Source organism: Podarcis raffonei, chromosome 7 (genome assembly GCF_027172205.1).
Source record: "Podarcis raffonei isolate rPodRaf1 chromosome 7, rPodRaf1.pri, whole genome shotgun sequence".
Classification (NCBI taxonomy): domain Eukaryota; kingdom Metazoa; phylum Chordata; class Lepidosauria; order Squamata; family Lacertidae; genus Podarcis; species Podarcis raffonei.
Genome location: NC_070608.1, coordinates 69,501,288 through 69,518,841, shown reverse-complemented (window position 1 = coordinate 69,518,841; position 17,554 = coordinate 69,501,288). Strand labels below are relative to the sequence as shown.

Sequence of the window (17,554 nt, the reverse complement as noted above, 5' to 3'; positions counted from 1 at the left end):
AGAGTGACACCCAGGGTGGAACACCCCCTCCACCCCGCACTTCGTATGCCCCTGATTGTGGCCAGGCATCTGGGCTCCTGCAGTGATCTGGCAGGGGATGGAGATTGATGTCCCCCCCCCCCCGTGCTGTCCCAGCCATGTCACCGGCACTGGGCAAGGGTGGCCACGCCCCCTACCAACACTGATTGGACAATGGGAAATTTAAACCCCCACCTGGTCTGGGGCTCCTCCTTTCTTGCCCTTCACAGTATTAGTGTATATGTGTATGTTATATACAGTGGTACCTCGGGTTACATACGCTTCAGGTTACATACGCTTCAGATTACAGACTCCGCTAACCCAGAAATAGTACCTCGGGTTAAGAACTTTGCTTCAGGATGAGAACAGAAATCGTGCTCCGGCGGCGTGGCAGCAGCAGGTGGCCCCATTAGCTAAAGTGGTGCTTCAGGTTAAGAACAGTTTAGGGTTAAGAACGGACCTCTGGAATGAATTAAGTACTTAACCCGAGGTACCACTGTAAATCCATTTTGCCTCACCCTTCAGCTCCCAGAGTGGGTTACAGATCAGTAAAAAAAAAAAAAACAAGACCCTCCCTGCCCTTGCATTTACCAACTAAATTCCAAAGGACAGCACAAAGGAAAAACAGATGCAGCTGAAGGAAGAAGAAAACAAGTTCAGAACATGCAGTTGGGTAAATCTCCAGGGCCGGATGGCCTAACCTCCAAATATTATAGATCATTGAAAGACTGCTTAATTCAGCCACTAATGGAGATCTGCAATGAAATTCTGGAGGGGAAAAAGGCGCCAGAGTCGTGGAAGGAAGCCTACATTACACTTATACCGAAAACTGAGTCTGAAAAGACACAACTTAAGAACTACCGTCCCATATCCCTGTTTAATGTGGATTACAAAATTTTTGCTGATATTCTGGCTAATAGATTAAAAAAGGTATTAGTTGAAGAGATACATAAAGACCAAGCCGGCTTTCTCCCAGGTAGACATTTATCTGATAATACGAGGAATATAATTAATATTTTGGAGAAGCTGCAAGTGAATATTAATACTAAAGCAGTTTTAATTTTTATAGATGCAGAAAAAGCCTTTGATAATATTTCCTGGAATTTTATGAAGAAAAATCTTCAGGGAATGGGGGTAGGCCAAGGGTTTGAAAATGGTATAAGTGCAATATACTCAGAACAAAAGGCCAAGTTAATAGTTAATAATGTGATGACAGAGGAATTTAATATAGAGAAAGGTACAAGACAAGGCTGCCCAATTTCCCCGTTGATTTTTATTTAGAAGGCGATTGGGCTTGATCCGGCCCCCAGGCCTCAGTTTGCCTACCCATGTTGTAAGCTTGAGGCATCTGATCAAGACTTGTATTTAAAAAATGAGCTTAAAGATGTTTTAATGCCAGGCAGAAGACCAGCTGTCTAAAAGACTGGCATATGTTTATCCTCCTGGACAAAGGCCCCCCTGATTTATTTATAGTAGGAGCCAAAATTCTCAAAGTTGTAAAAAGGGAATTACAGGCTGAGAGCAAAGGTTACTAGGTTACTGACCCTACAGAATACAATCAAGCTGCAAAAGCACTAATTAAGAGTTGGTAAATAGTAGGATTCATTGTTTAACAAAATATAATACCATGTGTCTCCCATTAGAGACTTGAGCCACAGGTTAAAGGGCAAGAGCTAATGGGAAAAGCAGCTGGCCAGGAAAAGGGGGTGTAAACTGAAGAAGTTTTACTTTGAAAAGGCCTTTGCTTCTAAAAATCTATATATGTTATGTATGAAATATATTGGCTTAAATGTAATTATGCAAAGGATTTAGAAAGTAAGAAATGTTAGATTCTTATGTTAGATTCTTATTTCATAGAATCATAGTGTTGGAAGAGACCACAAGGGCCATCGAGCCCAACCCCCTGCCAAGCAGGAAACACCATCAGAGCATTCCTGACATATGGTTGTCAAGCCTCTGCTTAAAGACCTCCAAAGAAGGAGATCTTTCATTGATGGTGTGTGAGAATGTGAACCCAAGATCTCTGACCTCTGTTTAAGATAAAAATTTAAAACCATTAGCCATCTGTTTTGGAGGGCAAAAGGGCAAGAAGGGCAAGAGGTGATCTGGTAATTAAGGTGCCTTGTTGAGGCAAATGTAAGATATATGGCTACTTGTTTGCCATTTATAGATAGAAGGAAATATAGCTCTTTGTCTCCCATAAAAGGTAATAGGAAATGGATGTATCTTTTATGATTGGTTCTAGCAAACAGCCAATAGGAATTTCAACCAGGCTGAATGGACAGAGGCAGCCAAAGGAGGAGCAAGGGGGCTGGGCTGAGGAAATATAAGTGCTGACCATCAGGGCTGGAGGGGGCAGAGCTTTGGTAATCATATACCACTGTGTCTCTCATTTATTTGTCTGACAAATAAATTATTATTTTAATTTCTCTATTTCTGCATTGAATATTTCATTCCAGCTAAGCGTTAACCACAAGCAGGGTGCTACAAGCTGTCTTGAGCATGGTTTGAACTATGGAAAGGTGGCATACAAATAAAATTATGTATGCCTGTGTGTATCTATGGTACACTCAAAGTACAGGTACCATAGATACATACAGGCATACATATTTTTTGTGACATGTCCCTCCATATTTCTAGAACATTTGGTGCAGCTGTTCCAGCCTCCTTATATATTTGGTGAGATTCCTGAGGGCAAGGATGAAGGGTTCTACATCTCTCTCTGTGTGTGTGTGTGTGTGTGTGTGTGTGTGTGTGTGTTTTCAGGCAGATAAAGCTTTCACTGCAGTCCTCCAGTTGCTGGAAAATTTAACTTGGAAAATTGCTTCTAGAGACTTTAGACATGGTTGACGGTGAAAACTAGAATACTGTGCGCTACCAGACATTTACCTCTTCTGTTATCTTAAATAAGGATTTCCAAACTGTAATTGATTGGTTCCACATGGTATTCTGTCACTCCTCTATCAATGAAGTGGAAGCAGGGGTGGGGGTGGGGTGGGGGAGAGATCATTTAGTAGATGTTAAGTCTAGCTTGAGATGTTTAATTTCAGTTTCATTAACTTTGCCATCTGTTTTATCTCAGAAGAACAGGTAGTGGCAGATGGAGATCTTGCACTTTAGTCCATGCTGTTAAAAGCAGAACCATTAGCTAATAAAGTTAACACCAGCCATGATTTAATTAAGGAAGAGACCCTTGACTTTGTGGGTCTGGATGGGAATCTAGTGACCTTCACAGGTTCCACACTTCTAGACAGGATCATGTGAGAGACAGACAGACAGATAGACAGACAGATGATAGATAGCTATAGTGTTATGCTGTTGTGTATGGAGGTTTTGAGTTTCCTGATTTGCTGCTGCATCTGCTCCTCCTGAGTCCCTGCAGATACAGAAAATTTAAAAAGAGTGTACGGTCATTAATTTATTGGGTGAGATGAGAGGGGTGGTGTTGTGTGTGTGCCATTAGATTTGTCCTACTTGAATTCTTGAGGAAACAGAGCTATTTATGAAGTGGTGGGCACCTGGTTTCTCTTCAGCTAGTTTTGAATAGGTATATCGAGCTCTTTGGCACATCTGCACTCTTTAATCCTACCTTTCCCAACTTAGTGCCCTCTAGATGTTTCAGACCACAGCTCCCATCATTCCTAGCCATTGACCATCCCAGGTTGACCATTTCCAGCTGCCCCTCGTGTGAAGCAATTTAAAGATATAGCTAGCAAAACTAACTAAAGGTTAGTGGATCCAAAACATGCACGCATTTGTAGATGTGATCACCTAGTTTACCAGGAACATGCATGGGAGGTGTGCTCAGTCCGGAAGTTCAACAATTGTTCTTAACAATGCATAGAAGCTTGTGGCCAAGCTGAAGGTCTGAATGTGTTGCATTCTTTATCCTGCCCTTCAGCCAAACGTTTCTTGATGAATTTGTGGGGAAATGCACAAAGCACAAAGCACAAATGTGTGCATCCTCTGGGTACTTGCCTACTATCCTCTCTCTCTCTCTCTCTCTCTCTCTCTCTCTCTCTCTCACACACACACACACACACACACACACAAACACACCCCTCTGATGCAGAAAAGCATGTGTCTCAGGTGGGAAAAGAGACAGAGAGAATGTGCAACTTGGGAAACAATTTCACACAAATTTAATTTCTGCTGGTTCCTCCCCATGGCTTCTGTGACATTGCTTCTAATATATCAAGTATGGACAGGCATACTTGGGGAAAATTAAAGGTATGAAGTACCTTGGGGCAAAACATTATTTTGTGTGAGAGAGCAAGGGTGCATGTGTGCATGCATGCACATTCATATTAATTTGTGTTTTCCTGGGAATTTGTAATTATGATCCATCCCTCTTCTATACCAGTGTGCTTTCCTAAGGGATTTTTGTCCTTCAAAGACAGCTTGTGGCAGCTCCGTATCCTTCACAAATGTCTCTCTGGAGATTCCACAGACAGAAAGAACAGTCAGGTGATCTCATGCACCCAGCACCCAAATATGGCTCATGGGAGAACCCTTGTCAATTTCCTGAAACCTTGATATCAGTATGGAAAACAGCTGAAGAAAGAAGATGATTTAGTCAAGCCTTGATGGAAATAATTGAATATCTAGCTAATATGAACAGGTGGGTAACTATTCATTAAGAAAACCATGTATACTCACATAAGTAAAACAATAATCTCACTGAATAAACCCTGAATTGTAAGAATACATAGCAATAACCACTGCCCCTCTAGGTCTCCACTAAGCCCTATTGACTTCCTTTGTCCTTTTACTTGTGATTAGCATGGCCTTTAGATTATTATTTTTTCTGTGCATACTTTACTTTCAAGCTTCCACTTTTGAAAACTGGCTTAACCACAACTTTGTCTGTTACTTTGTGGGTTTAGAGAGTTTCTTATTGTTACCTGGAATAAGGTGCTCAGAGATGTATTAGTATTAGAAGCAGAAGTATTATTTCTGCTTTAGCTCATTTCTCTTGGCCAGAGTGCCTCCACTTTCCAACACAACTGATAGTAACTGGGAGCCAGCAGTCATTCAATCCGCTCTGCTAGAAGGCTAGGTCTATGAGGTGCCTCTCAGTATTGAATTGTGCTCATTCCAGCTGATCATTTAAAAAACTACTAGTTAACTTTATGAATTGGTACACAAGTTTGTTCCCCACCCCTTCCCTCTCTTTTCCCTTTTCTGTTGTGTCTTTTAGATTTCCAGCCTACATGCAAGGACTGTCTTGTTTAAATTAATTGTGCATAAGACACACTTGGAGTCTTTGTGGCTGAAGAATGTGGGTGCAGAAGAAATGTTCTAAATAAATTGATAAGTATTCTCTGGATATTCACCAAGTGTTTGATATTAAATATGTGTGTTTGGCAGCTGGAGATTTCAGAGTAGCAGGCAACATTTGACAATACCTGACAGCTTTCATTCACTAGCAATCAATATTCAACAGCATCTGACATACAACAGTCAACAACTGACAGCTGACCTGTGGCTGTGATCATTGCTTGATGGTGTATGATTGATGACTCACCAAAGAATTATGTAATCTTGATACAAAAGAGTCAAAAGAGGTGAGCTTAAGTGTTAGATGCCAAATTTTGATTGGAAAATTTGAGCGTTTAATTTAGTGATGAAAATTCAAATGTGGTTTTTTTGCAAAATGGTGAAATTTTCTGCAATCTAATTTCAGCTCTCGTACATACCCAGAACATAAAACCACTTGACTGCAGAGAGATAAATATAGCCAGGATATAATCACCTGAGGTCTGAAATACGGGGTGGGCTGGACTGCCACTCATGCTCTCCTTAATGGTCCCCCTTGTAATCATTGCTAAAATGATTCTCACTCTATCATAACAATCTTCCTACAACAAGATCACTGTATTTTCTCTTTATCTTCTGCATACAATATTGTAGACAGAGCATCAAATGGATTGAATGTCTGGCAGTTTCTCTAAAATTGCTTACATCTTTCAGCATGTAAGAGCACTTCTTTCCATTTCTTACAAACATGTTGTAAATGACATACTTCTTGTCTTAAGAGGATTAATGTTGTTGGGAAATCAAATAAGCAGATGGAAGAGTGCCTATCAGCATTGTAAAGAGACACTGACAAAGAATGTGAGTAGATCATTTGGGGTTAACTTAAAAGTTAACTAGAATATTAAACACAGCAGCCTAGTAATGGAGATAAACTATATTCTTTGATAAGTCATATTAAAGCATATTGAGCAACTGAACTGCTAAATGTGGCATGTGGATTGTCGCTTCCTGCAATGCAATGAGTTCTTCCAAAACCAGCATCACCTCTCTTCCCAGTCTTTAAATTGAAGCCCTGTTGAATTCATTGCAACTTAATTTCAATGAATTGTCCTCAAGCGCTTCACAATTGCTTATTTATTTATTTATTTATTTATTTATTTATTTATTTCCTGACTATACTGCTAACTCATAAAAAATAAATCTAGGCAGTGTGAAGAATCTCAATTAAAAACAAAAGAACATCAAAGCAAAACACGTTCAAGTAAGAGAAGTAGAAAACAGGTCATCTGACAAGAAGGTTATAAAAATCGTAAATCACTTTCGCAGGAAGGCTTGCTGAAGTAACAGAGCCTTAAATTGGCGCCTACAACTCATTACAGACGGTGCCAGCTTGATTTCATTAGGTAGGGTTCCATAACTCTGGTGCCACTATGCTAAATGCACCATTTCTTGTTGAGGACAGTCAGACAGTCAAGCATCATCAGGTGTGCCTCAGTGACAGTAAACAGCTGGGGTATAAGAAATATTCGTGGGGTAAGAGAGCGGGGGGGAAACATATCTGGCAACCAATGGGCCCCTCGGGTTTCAGATGGTAGCACATGGGTAAAGGTAAAGGGACCCCTGACCATTAGGTCCAGTCGTGGCCGACTCTGGGGTTGCGGTGCTCATTTCACTTTATTGGCCAAGGGAGCCGGCATACAGCTTCCGGGTCATGTGGCCAGCATGACTAAGCCACTTCTGGCGAACCAGAGCAGCATATGGAAATGCCATTTACCTTCCCGCCAGAGCAGTACCTATTTATCTACTTGTACTTTGACGTGCTTTCGAATTGCTAGGTTGGCAGGAGCAGGGACCAAGCAATGGGAGCTCACCCCGTCGTGGGGATTCGAACCACCAACCTTCTAATCGGCAAGTCCTAGGCTCAGTGGTTTAACCCACAGCGCCACCTGCGTCTAACAGTACATGGGTAGATGGATGTAAAAAGCCTGGGACACAAATTTCCATGGCCTTCTAGCAGCTAGAATTAGCATTACCAGAAATAATGTATTTAATGTTAACTATGGAAGTGTGTACAGTGATACCTTGGATTACAGACGCTTCAGGTTACAGATGCTTCAGGTTACAGACGCTTCAGGTTACAGACTCTGCTAACCCAGAAATAGTACCTTGGGTTAAGAACTTTGCTTCAGGATGAGAACAGAAATCTTGTGGCAGCGGTGTGGCGGCAGCGGGAGGCCCCATTAGCTAAAGTGGCACCTCAGGTTAAGAACAGTTTCAGGTTAAGAACGAACCTCCAGAATGAACCCAAGGTACCACTGTACTTGATTCTGACCAAACTAAGCCTCCTAGAGCACAATATACATCAGAAGGCTTGGTTTGGTCAGAATTGAGTATACAGTTCCAGAGTTAATGCTAAATACATTACTTCAGGTAAATGGGCCGCTATAGCTGCTAGAGAGCCATGAAAATATGTGCCCCACAGTTTTAAGAGTCGTCTACCCATGTACTATCTGAAACCAAAAGGGTCCATTGGTTGCCAGATGTGAAATATACTGGCTGAATTTTCAGCTTTGTTACACCACTATATGGTGATGTCTGAAGTAGACTGGCCTCATGCATACCAAGAGGAAGACCTTAAGGATAACTTACTAGTATACTGGGAACCAGCACAGGTCCCTCAACACAGGTGTCATGTGTTGCTAGTAGCCAATGCTTGAGCTGAAGCTTCCAAACTAGCCTCAAGGGTAAAGGGACCCCTGACCATTAGGTCCAGTCATGGCCGACTCTGGGGTTGCGGCGCTCATCTCACTTTATTGGCCGAGGGAGCCGGCATACAGCTTCCGGGTCATGTGGCCAGCATGACTAAGCCGCTTCTGGTGAACCAGAGCAGTGCACAGAAACGCCGTTTACCTTCCCGCCGGAGCGGTAACCTATTTATCTACTTGCACTTTGACGTGCTTTCGAACTGCTAGGTTGGCAGGAGCAGGGACCGAGCAACGGAAGCTCACCCCGTTGCATGGATTTGAACCGCTGACCTTCTGATTGGCAAGTCCTAGGCTCAGTGGTTTAACCCACAGCACCACCCGCGTCCCTTAGCCTCAAGGGTAGCCCCACACAAAGCACAACACAATAGTCTGTCCTGAAGGATACAGGAACAGTCAAAGTTGATGCACCAGCCAAAGCTCATAAAAGGCACTCCTAGCCACAGAGGTAAACTGACCCACAAGCTTCAAAGTTGGATCCAGGAGTTGCCCCAAGACTGCTTAACTGATCCTTCAGAGAAAGCTAATCCATCTCATATTTACCAAACTCCAATGATTGTTTGGGGAAGCTATGAACACTAAAGTGAGTTATTAGAGTGCTTTAAATGGAAGTTGTGGATGTAACCTGTATCAGCTATCACAAGGTGAGATGAAAAAGACACTGATTCCTATCTTGGAAGGATTCACACAACCCTTTTGGAGATGAAAGAGTTGCCCTAATGTAATATTTTCCTTCAGTATTTATGTGACAGATTGGTCTTGCAAGCCTGAAAAACGTTAAAAAGCAAGGTTTCACCTCAAATATGGGTTTGGGTGGTTTTTTTTAAAAAAATGAAAACCTTGGCTTCTTTGTAACTGAAACTTTCTGTCAGTGCAGTTAGGATGGAAATAACATCTCTCCAGGAGGTAATTCTTGTGAAGATATACCTGTTACTGTTTGTGGCATGCTCAGATATTAAAGAAGCATGCGGGGGGAAAGATCCTATTATTAAAAACAACCTTCTCAGTATTAAGAGAAGCAAAACAAATATATCACTAGAATATGCTTCATTACTCCAAAGATAAAACCAGCACACTTTTATTCTTGCAATTTATAGTTTATTTTGATGCACTTCATCTATATATCTGTGTACGTGTAAATTCCATTTCACTGGCTGAATTGCTTCCCTTGAATTTTCTTGAGAGCTGACCATCTTGTGCCTATGTTGTGATTAGGGATTGATGAATCTGTCAGTTTTGGTTTATCTCAGTCTCTCTTTTTCCCAAATGCAAATTCAGTTTTCCACATTTCGGCAGCAGTTTGCAATTAAAGAAAAAATCTTCATGAAATTTGTCAGCATTTTAGTGTCAATTCCTTTCAATATGCACATTTTTATATTTGGTTTTGAGTAATATACACACATTTGCATCCAATAATCCCTAACAATGCATTTTGCATGATATTTTAACCAGTGCTTTTTTCTGGGGAGATCCAGGGATATGCATACCCCTAAACATTTTGTGAATCTTTTTACTTTTGTCTATTTACTGTATTTATTTTCACTGATTTGAACTATACAATGGTGGTTTTTCTTGAGTCAATCTTATTACATATATGCTCCTTAGAGCTGTTGACTTCCGTCCTTCCCTTCCATCAGTTTTCCTATTCTATTCTATAATTAGGGGACACGGGTGGCGCTGTGGGTAAAACCTCAGTGCCTAGGACTTGCTGATCGTAAGCAAGTAGATAAATAGGTACTGCTTTATAGCGGGAAGGTAAACGGCATTTCCATGTGCGGCACTGGTGCTGGCTCGCCAGTGCAGCTTCGTCACGCTGGCCATGTGACCCGGAAGTGTCTTCGGACGGCGCCGGCTCCTGGCCTCTTGAGTGAGATGAGTGTGCAACCCTAGAGTTGGACACGACTGGCCCGTACGGGCAGGGGTACCTTTACCTTTACCTTTACTTTATGATCCTTAGAGCTGTTGACTTCCATCCTTCCCTTCCATCAGTTTTCCTATTCTATTCTATAATTCACAGTTTCTTTGATTAGATATTACAACATGACATAAGATTTACTTCAATCCTGCCAATGTTTTCAAATTTGTACAGTTCTCACTTATATAAATCAAAAATTTACACCATTCTTTTTGGTACTTTGTCTCCTCCTGATTGCAAATTCTGTGTGTCAATTTAGCCATCTCAGCGTATTCAACCAGCTTTATCTGCCATTCTCCTATTGTCGGCATCTCCTGTTGCTTCCACTTTTGAGCCATCAGAACTCTAGCTGCTGCTGTTGCGTACAGATATTATATCTTCATTATACACCTTTAAGTGTCAGGCAAAAATGTTCCTTTTTAACCAGGCCTTTGGTTGATCTGATTGACATCCTATGCCCTTTTATGTATTGTGGTTTTTATGTTGATACTTTCTGTGAACCACCCTGAGACCTCTGGGTATAGGGAAGTATATTATTATTAATAATAATAATAATAATAATAATAATAATAATAATAATATTTACAGTGTTGTATACTTTGTTGGAGAACCGCATTGCAAAATTTGGAGAAGTGCAAATTTCAAAATATCATTGTGTCTGGTACACATAATGATTCACGAAGTGCAAAACAGGTAGTTTCTCATTAATATACCAAAAAAAAAAATGGATTACCCCTCGTGAATTAAGCCTTGTGCCCTTAGAGAACAACGCAATACTCAGATAAAACCTCAATGAGCTCATTGTGGCTTATTCTCAGGAACATGTATCTAGGATTGCAGCACTCATGATTCATTCAAACACCTTACTGGAGTCAACAGGGCTTTCCCACACATCACTGGAAGCAGGATTCCACCCACAGTCATCAAGCTCATTTACAGGTTTTAGCACAGACAGTTTTGCCGCAGAAAGTGAATGAGATAGAGACTGTAAAGTGATACGTTTCATTGAATCAACTTCTCCTAGTGGCAGCACACATGTCAACAGATGTTCCAATGAAAGATATCTCCTTTCCCACAGTGCCAGCTCAATTTACAAAATCAGTTAACCTAATAAAGGATACTTCTGTTTTGTTTCTCATAATTCATACTCTCTAGGGAAATCTCCACATTGCATTCTCCCATTCCCCGACTCCTATCATGCTGTGTCTTAACTTTGGCTTCACACATCAGTCTGGGGCCTCTTGCATACTGCTACCTACTATACAGAAAGTGATGTATACATGCTTAACGATGCCTCTCCAACTATCAAGTCAGTTCCCAGTAAGAAACAGATGTGTGCAGGGAAAGAAAATATGTGAAATGCAGGCTTCTTTGTCCCCACTCCTGGGGGAGAGGAGATGAAAGTGCGTTGCAGGTTGTATGTTCAGTGCTTCCCAAAGCGCGGAGTATAGGACTAGCAACACTCCTCATGCTGCTAGGGACAATGGACCTGTCAATCATGTGATGGCCATTGGGGGTCCCACCCACCTGTCACATTTGGCCTGCAAGGTCAATCCTGATAAGGATCTGGCTCATGGAACCAAGAAGGTACCCCACCTCTGATTCAAATTCAGATCAATGAGCTGTTACTTGGTTAAGAATACCTTCTTGGCTCACACTTTGCCTCAAGGCAACAGGAGATTCTATGGAAACAGTTAGACACAGCAGGATACAGCAATGTTATATGAATTCAGTGATGTCGCTTGTGGAATTTATGGGGAGAGTTCATGGCGTGATTAGTTCTACTTACCAAATGTCACACAGAATGTGGCAATTAGAACTGATCTCTTCAGGAACTCAGAACTTGGTGTAGTTTCAGTTAGTTCATTTCTCCACCATTTTTTAAAGCTCATACTGTACTAGACAAGTATCTATGAAGAATATGTTTATTGAAACAGCTCCAACATATAGCTAAGTCAACATGCTCTCAAAATTATAGGAGGCCACCATATTGGGCCCTTCAGAAATTATACCTGGTCCTTAACTAACAGTGATGTTTATATACATATATGCATAATGGGAAAACTAGTCTCCTGAATCCATCCTCAAAACCAGTCCAATAGATTTCTTATTAAAACATATAGAAAGAGTTGCTGCTCAGAGGTCATGAAGTAATATATCTGTTTCCCTTGGTATGCCAGTGAGACTGAGATGAGTAATTTTCCCTCACAGAAAGCTGCATGAAAGTGTCTGAAGACTGCAAAATAACCTACCAACCATTATTTGGCAATCAAACAGAATGGAAATACAATCTGCAGTCACGGCAAGCAGCCTAGCTATTTGAGGTCTCTCCTTCACTTTTATTCACTATATTTTGCAACTAATAAACATGTCACTCAAGGCATCACATTGCTGTGGCTTTTCAGGGGACTATGGAAATGTTGAACTTCAAACAAGCATTCTTTGGTGGTGGAAGAGGAGTCAAGACATATCCTCTTTTGGAATCAGCCAGGTCTAAAACGTGAGGGTCCAAATATAGGCATGATTCCTTCTTGAAAACATGCAATATATATGCACTGAAGGAGACATCTATAATATTTTCATCTTCAGTCTTGTGACTTACTTACCACTAAACAAGATGTGAGTTTGCTGCCTTGCCTCCTTTGCTTGAATGGTTTTCTCTGCACAAAGCCCCCTTCTGGCTTTTGTGATGGCTGCTATGTTCTCCATAATCTTCCATTGTCGGGTGATGTGACTGATATAATGCCAATTAACTGGTTGTAAAGTAGCCTTCCCCAACCCAACATTTCCCAGATGTTTTTGGATTGTAACTCTCAGCATCTCTTTGGCCATGCTGGCTAGGGCTGATGGGAGTTGGAGTCCATCAACATCTGGAGAGCAATAGGTTGGGAAGCTTGTTGTAAAGCCGTTCAACCATTTTGTGTGTTGGTTGCTCAATTCTTTTCTGAACAAAACAGGCTGTTCTGAGCAGAAAGTTTAGAAAGTTCCAGGATGCTTGCACACAAATACACACACACACGTGCACACACAGCACTTCAGTCTAGGGAACAGAAACTTAAAGGTGGGAGCCTTAACATATTTAAGGGGAAGGAAATCTAACAAACTATGACAACTTGAAACTTAAATGCAACACTACAACTCATCTGATTGGCCAAGAGACTGGGAAAGGATTTACAGGTGGCGATCATTTTAGGCACGTCCAATTGATGCGTGGTTGTCAATGCATGGGTCCTTTTGGACCTGGAGAAAGGCAGAACAGGAACAGGGTGGGACAGAACAGGGGCGGAGTGGGAAGTAACGGGCCATAATGGGGCAGGGCATGCTTACATGCATTCCACCAATGCGCCAGGCAGGGAACAGAAATAATGTAAAAGTAAAGCTGTAGAAATAATGTATAAGTAAAGCTGGCCAGTAGGAGTTAGCACCTGAGTGGGAATGAGAGCAGAAAAGAAAAAGAAAGAAAAAATCTGGGAAAGCTAAAGAAATGAGCCAGGACATGGCCTAAGGGCACAAGATGCAGCAATGCTGCAGAAGCTAAGCAAATCTGGGTCTGCTCAATGCCTAGATGGAAGATTCCATGGGAACTCCATGGATGCCATCTTGAGTTTCAAGTAAGAAAAAAGATGTGATATAAAGGGGATAAAATAAGTGCAATCTATTGCTATTTGCCCTTGGAGATCATAGGATCCCATGAATTGGGCATTTACCATATATTTAATGAGGGGTTTGAGGGATGAGTTAGGGAGAGTACACATGAGCCCAAAGTCTCATTCTTGACACCTCCTCAAAGTGTGTCACAACATCCCCTCTAGTCAGGTATTAATGTCTGGAATGCAAACGGAAAAATAAATGAGCCCTGACGGCCACATAGCAGCTCTCAAACTGCAGATGGTTCCCAAATGCTTCAAATATGGTGCCTTGGTGTTCCTCTTTTTGCACTTCAGCAAATATAATTATGATTTCTCACGATCTTGTGATTTTCAGAATATAGCCTTGTCTCCAGGAAGCACATCCACCCAGATCTGCCACATTTAACTAAACCGGAGGCATTATGCAGGATAGAAACCGACCTTTTGTGTTGGAAAACATGATAAACAGTAATAAACAAGTTTCTGAAAACTGTGGGAATTACAGAAAGTTTTGAAGGCAAAAGATAAAAGTGCAGCTGTGCCAAAGGAAATGAGATTCCCATTGCTCTACTATTGCCCCAAGAAAACATGATGCGCAGGTGTATATTTAGAAGCAGGCGCGGATGTCAGATGGTGGGGTCCCTCAGGCTCCTCAGCGACCTGCAAGATTATTAAAGAAGAGGCAACAGCTGCTTCTTGTAAAACCACAAGTAAGATAGGGGTGCATAAAGCCCCAAAGAGCTGCATGGATCTCAAAGGGACAAATCTAGAAAAAGGCATCCAGTGCCTGAGGAAATGGCTTAGTACCATCAAGTGGGAGTGTTCCAATAATATATGAAACAGAAAGCTGTTGTTGAAAGGGCTGTGGTATTCTGCAAGATAACGGATCTCTAACTTTCCATTCAGGCTGGCATTAAGGGTGGTTAAGGGGAAGCTGGTGCGCTACTCAGAGGATGATGATACAGTTGATGTTAGGTTACCCTGGGAGATGGAACCTATGGCTCACCAGATGTTGCTAGGACTTCCATCCTCCCTTACCACTGGCTATATTGGCTGAGGCTGATGGGAGTTAGAATCCAACAGCACCCGGAGGGACACGGAGTCCCCATTCCTGGGATAACCCAACAACAATTTTGATCTGCTTTTCCAGAATTTAGCTGTTGTGTGAGTGTGCTGTATGGAGTAAACTTGCCAGTTTGAGTACGCATTAAAATCAGTGTGATGCAGTGAGAGAGTATTGGATTTAGATCATAGAAGTCCAGGGCCACATGCCTGTTTAGGGAAGTTTTTAATGTTTGATGTTTCATTGTGCTCTTAATATTCTGGTGGGCGCCGCTCAGAGTGGCTGGGGGAACCCAGCCAGGTGGGGGTGGGGTATAAATAAAGAAATATTGTTATTCTTATTGTTATTAAATTTAAGCCATGAAATCCACCAGGTGTTTTCTGGTCCAGAGCCACTAACTCACGGGCTTGTATCTTGGAAGAAGTGCAGGCTACAAATGTGATATATATATATATATATATATATATATATATATATATATATGGTCGCTCCTATTATTGCAATAAGGCAAACAACTAATAACCTTGTTCTTACCTCTTCTCTGTTTGGAAAGGGCAAATTGTACATTCAGGACACATGATATTACAAAACAAAGTTGATTTTATTGAGAAGTTCTAATTACACAACATGGTGCTAAGCAGTTTCTCCCTCAACGTATAATCAAATACTCCATAAAAAGTCTGTTCCTAGCAGCTTGCCAGCACAGAAAGGGGGGGAGAAGCCAGAAGGGGGGGAATGTACGTAATACAATATGCAGGTACAAATTTAGGTGCTTCAACTTGAAAAGAATACAAAAGAAGTGGAAACGGCTGCAGATTTCAGGCCAAATCTGATCAAAAAACCATTTAAATGCAGCACACTGCAGACAAAACAGCACAGTACATTTTTGATAACACAGGAGCCAACATCAAGCAAAGAAACAGAGGAAAGCTTATTTTTTTATTTTTAAACCCAGAAACTAACAATCGATGCCATGTGTCTGAAGTGTGATATGTAAAGGGTAATTTTCTCTCAATAGATCTGATGGGCAGCATTATAAATAGCTGTCATGGGAAGTTTAGGGCACACCAGTCAGATAACTAAACAAGAAATTTATTGTGTCTCTTAATCAAAACAGAAGAGCAACATACCAATCCTGACTCCAACCTGGGCTAGATCTAGACAAGTCAAAGAAGCAATTCAGTGAAACATGTTGTAAACTCATACAGGGTAATCCAGTAGGGAAAGACAGGACTCCACGTCACCATCTGGTGTCGGTGTGTTATATAGCATATACAACACACATAAGGCGTTTTTTCTTTACCAATCTAGCTGAGTCCCTAGTATAACTAAATCTAGTGCCACCTAGTGACTACACAATGTAATGACACTATCCACCAAACATCTGAAGTTTTATAAAGTGCAAGTATTGGGATGGTGCGAACTTTCTTATACAACACAGATTATCTTTATTCATTAGAACAGAAAGATGAGAGGGAGAGGGAAAGTGAGAGAAAGAGAATTCTCTCCAGAGCATGTGTGTAGGCCTGATATCTTCCTATACCATAACATTACATTCAGGTGTGGGTTTTCCCCTCCTTGAGTCTGGTAATTTTATTAATTAATTCAAGGGAGCATATTGGGAGTTTTATATTCATTTACTGTTTAGTTTTCAGATCTGTTTCACAGGAAGGCTTTTGTTTTGGGTTTGTTTTTTGGTGTGCGTGTTTAGGCTTGCCTACAAATATCATCTTACTATCTGATGAGTTCTAGAAAATAATATGACAGCCATCTTCAAACATCTCAAGTGCTCTCACATGGAAGATGGAGCAAGCTTGTTTTCTCCTGCTCTGGAGGGTAGGACTTGAAGCTTCAAGTTACAAGAAAGGAGATTCCGACTAAACATCAGAAAGAACTTTCTGACAGTGAGAGCTGTTGGATAGTGGAATGGTTTCCCTCAGGAGGTTGTGGACTTTCCTTCTATGGAGGTTTTTAAGCAGAGGTTGGCTGGCTATATGTCATGGATGTTTTTTACCTGAGTTTCCTGCATTGCAGGGGGCTGGACTCAATGACCCTCAAGGTCCCTTCCAACTACAGAATTCTATGATTAAGCAGGAGACACCCAACAGCAAGGGAGATAGGCGTCGGCTGATTGAAGGCAATTCATGTTGGTGGGGCAAAAGTGTGTGATATTCGCTCTAACAGAGCAATCTCCACACATTAAATGGATGTCCTAACCTAACCTTACACTATGTACACACTATACCTTGAAAGCACACTCAAAGCACATTCTTCCCCTCAAAGAATTCTGGGCAATGTAGTCTCCTCACAGAGTCACAAAATTCAACAATCCTCAACAAACCACAGCACCCAGAAACCTTTGAGGGAAAAGATGTGCTATAAAGTTACAGTGTGTACAAAACCCTAGTAAGAAAAAGACCGAAAACCATCTCTGGGTAACTGTAGAACAGACATGTTTCATGGTTATTTATTTATGAATAAACAACTTTTTTTTTAAGCAAGGAACTGAAGAAAGTAGGGAAAGGTATAACAGATAATGCCTTGCTAGCAAGGCACTCAAGTTCTGTTTATTGACACTGCAGCAAAAGTGCATAGTGGACAACCATGTTTGCATAGATTCCCTGTTCCTCGTATTCCCTTGAGAAAATCCCATATGGATTTCCGTGTCTGTAGGCAGCATTCAAAGTTTTCCACCCTTGGAATCCAAGACATTTATCTGATGCACTCGTGTTGGGAACTAGCAGCTTAGACATCTATTTTCTCCCCCCCCCCTCTCTCTCAGCAGGTGTTATGTAATGAGTTGAATAGGATCCAAAATGCAGCAGTCTGATTGGTCCTAGAACAATAGGATTCAGAATGCAGCAGTCTAATTGGTCCTAGAACAATGCAGCAGTATGATTGGTCTCCA

The 17,554-nt window shown here is 41.4% G+C and overlaps 1 long non-coding RNA gene across 1 annotated transcript; it reads left to right on the top strand.

Moving 5' to 3' along the window:
* The first annotated feature begins 12,167 nt into the window (after positions 1–12,167).
* LOC128416902 (uncharacterized) lies at positions 12,168–15,015 on the top strand. The gene is made up of 2 exons (XR_008331343.1): positions 12,168–12,454; positions 13,939–15,015. It is a non-coding gene; the product is annotated as an uncharacterized LOC128416902 (long non-coding RNA).
* The last annotated feature ends 2,539 nt before the right edge of the window (positions 15,016–17,554 follow it).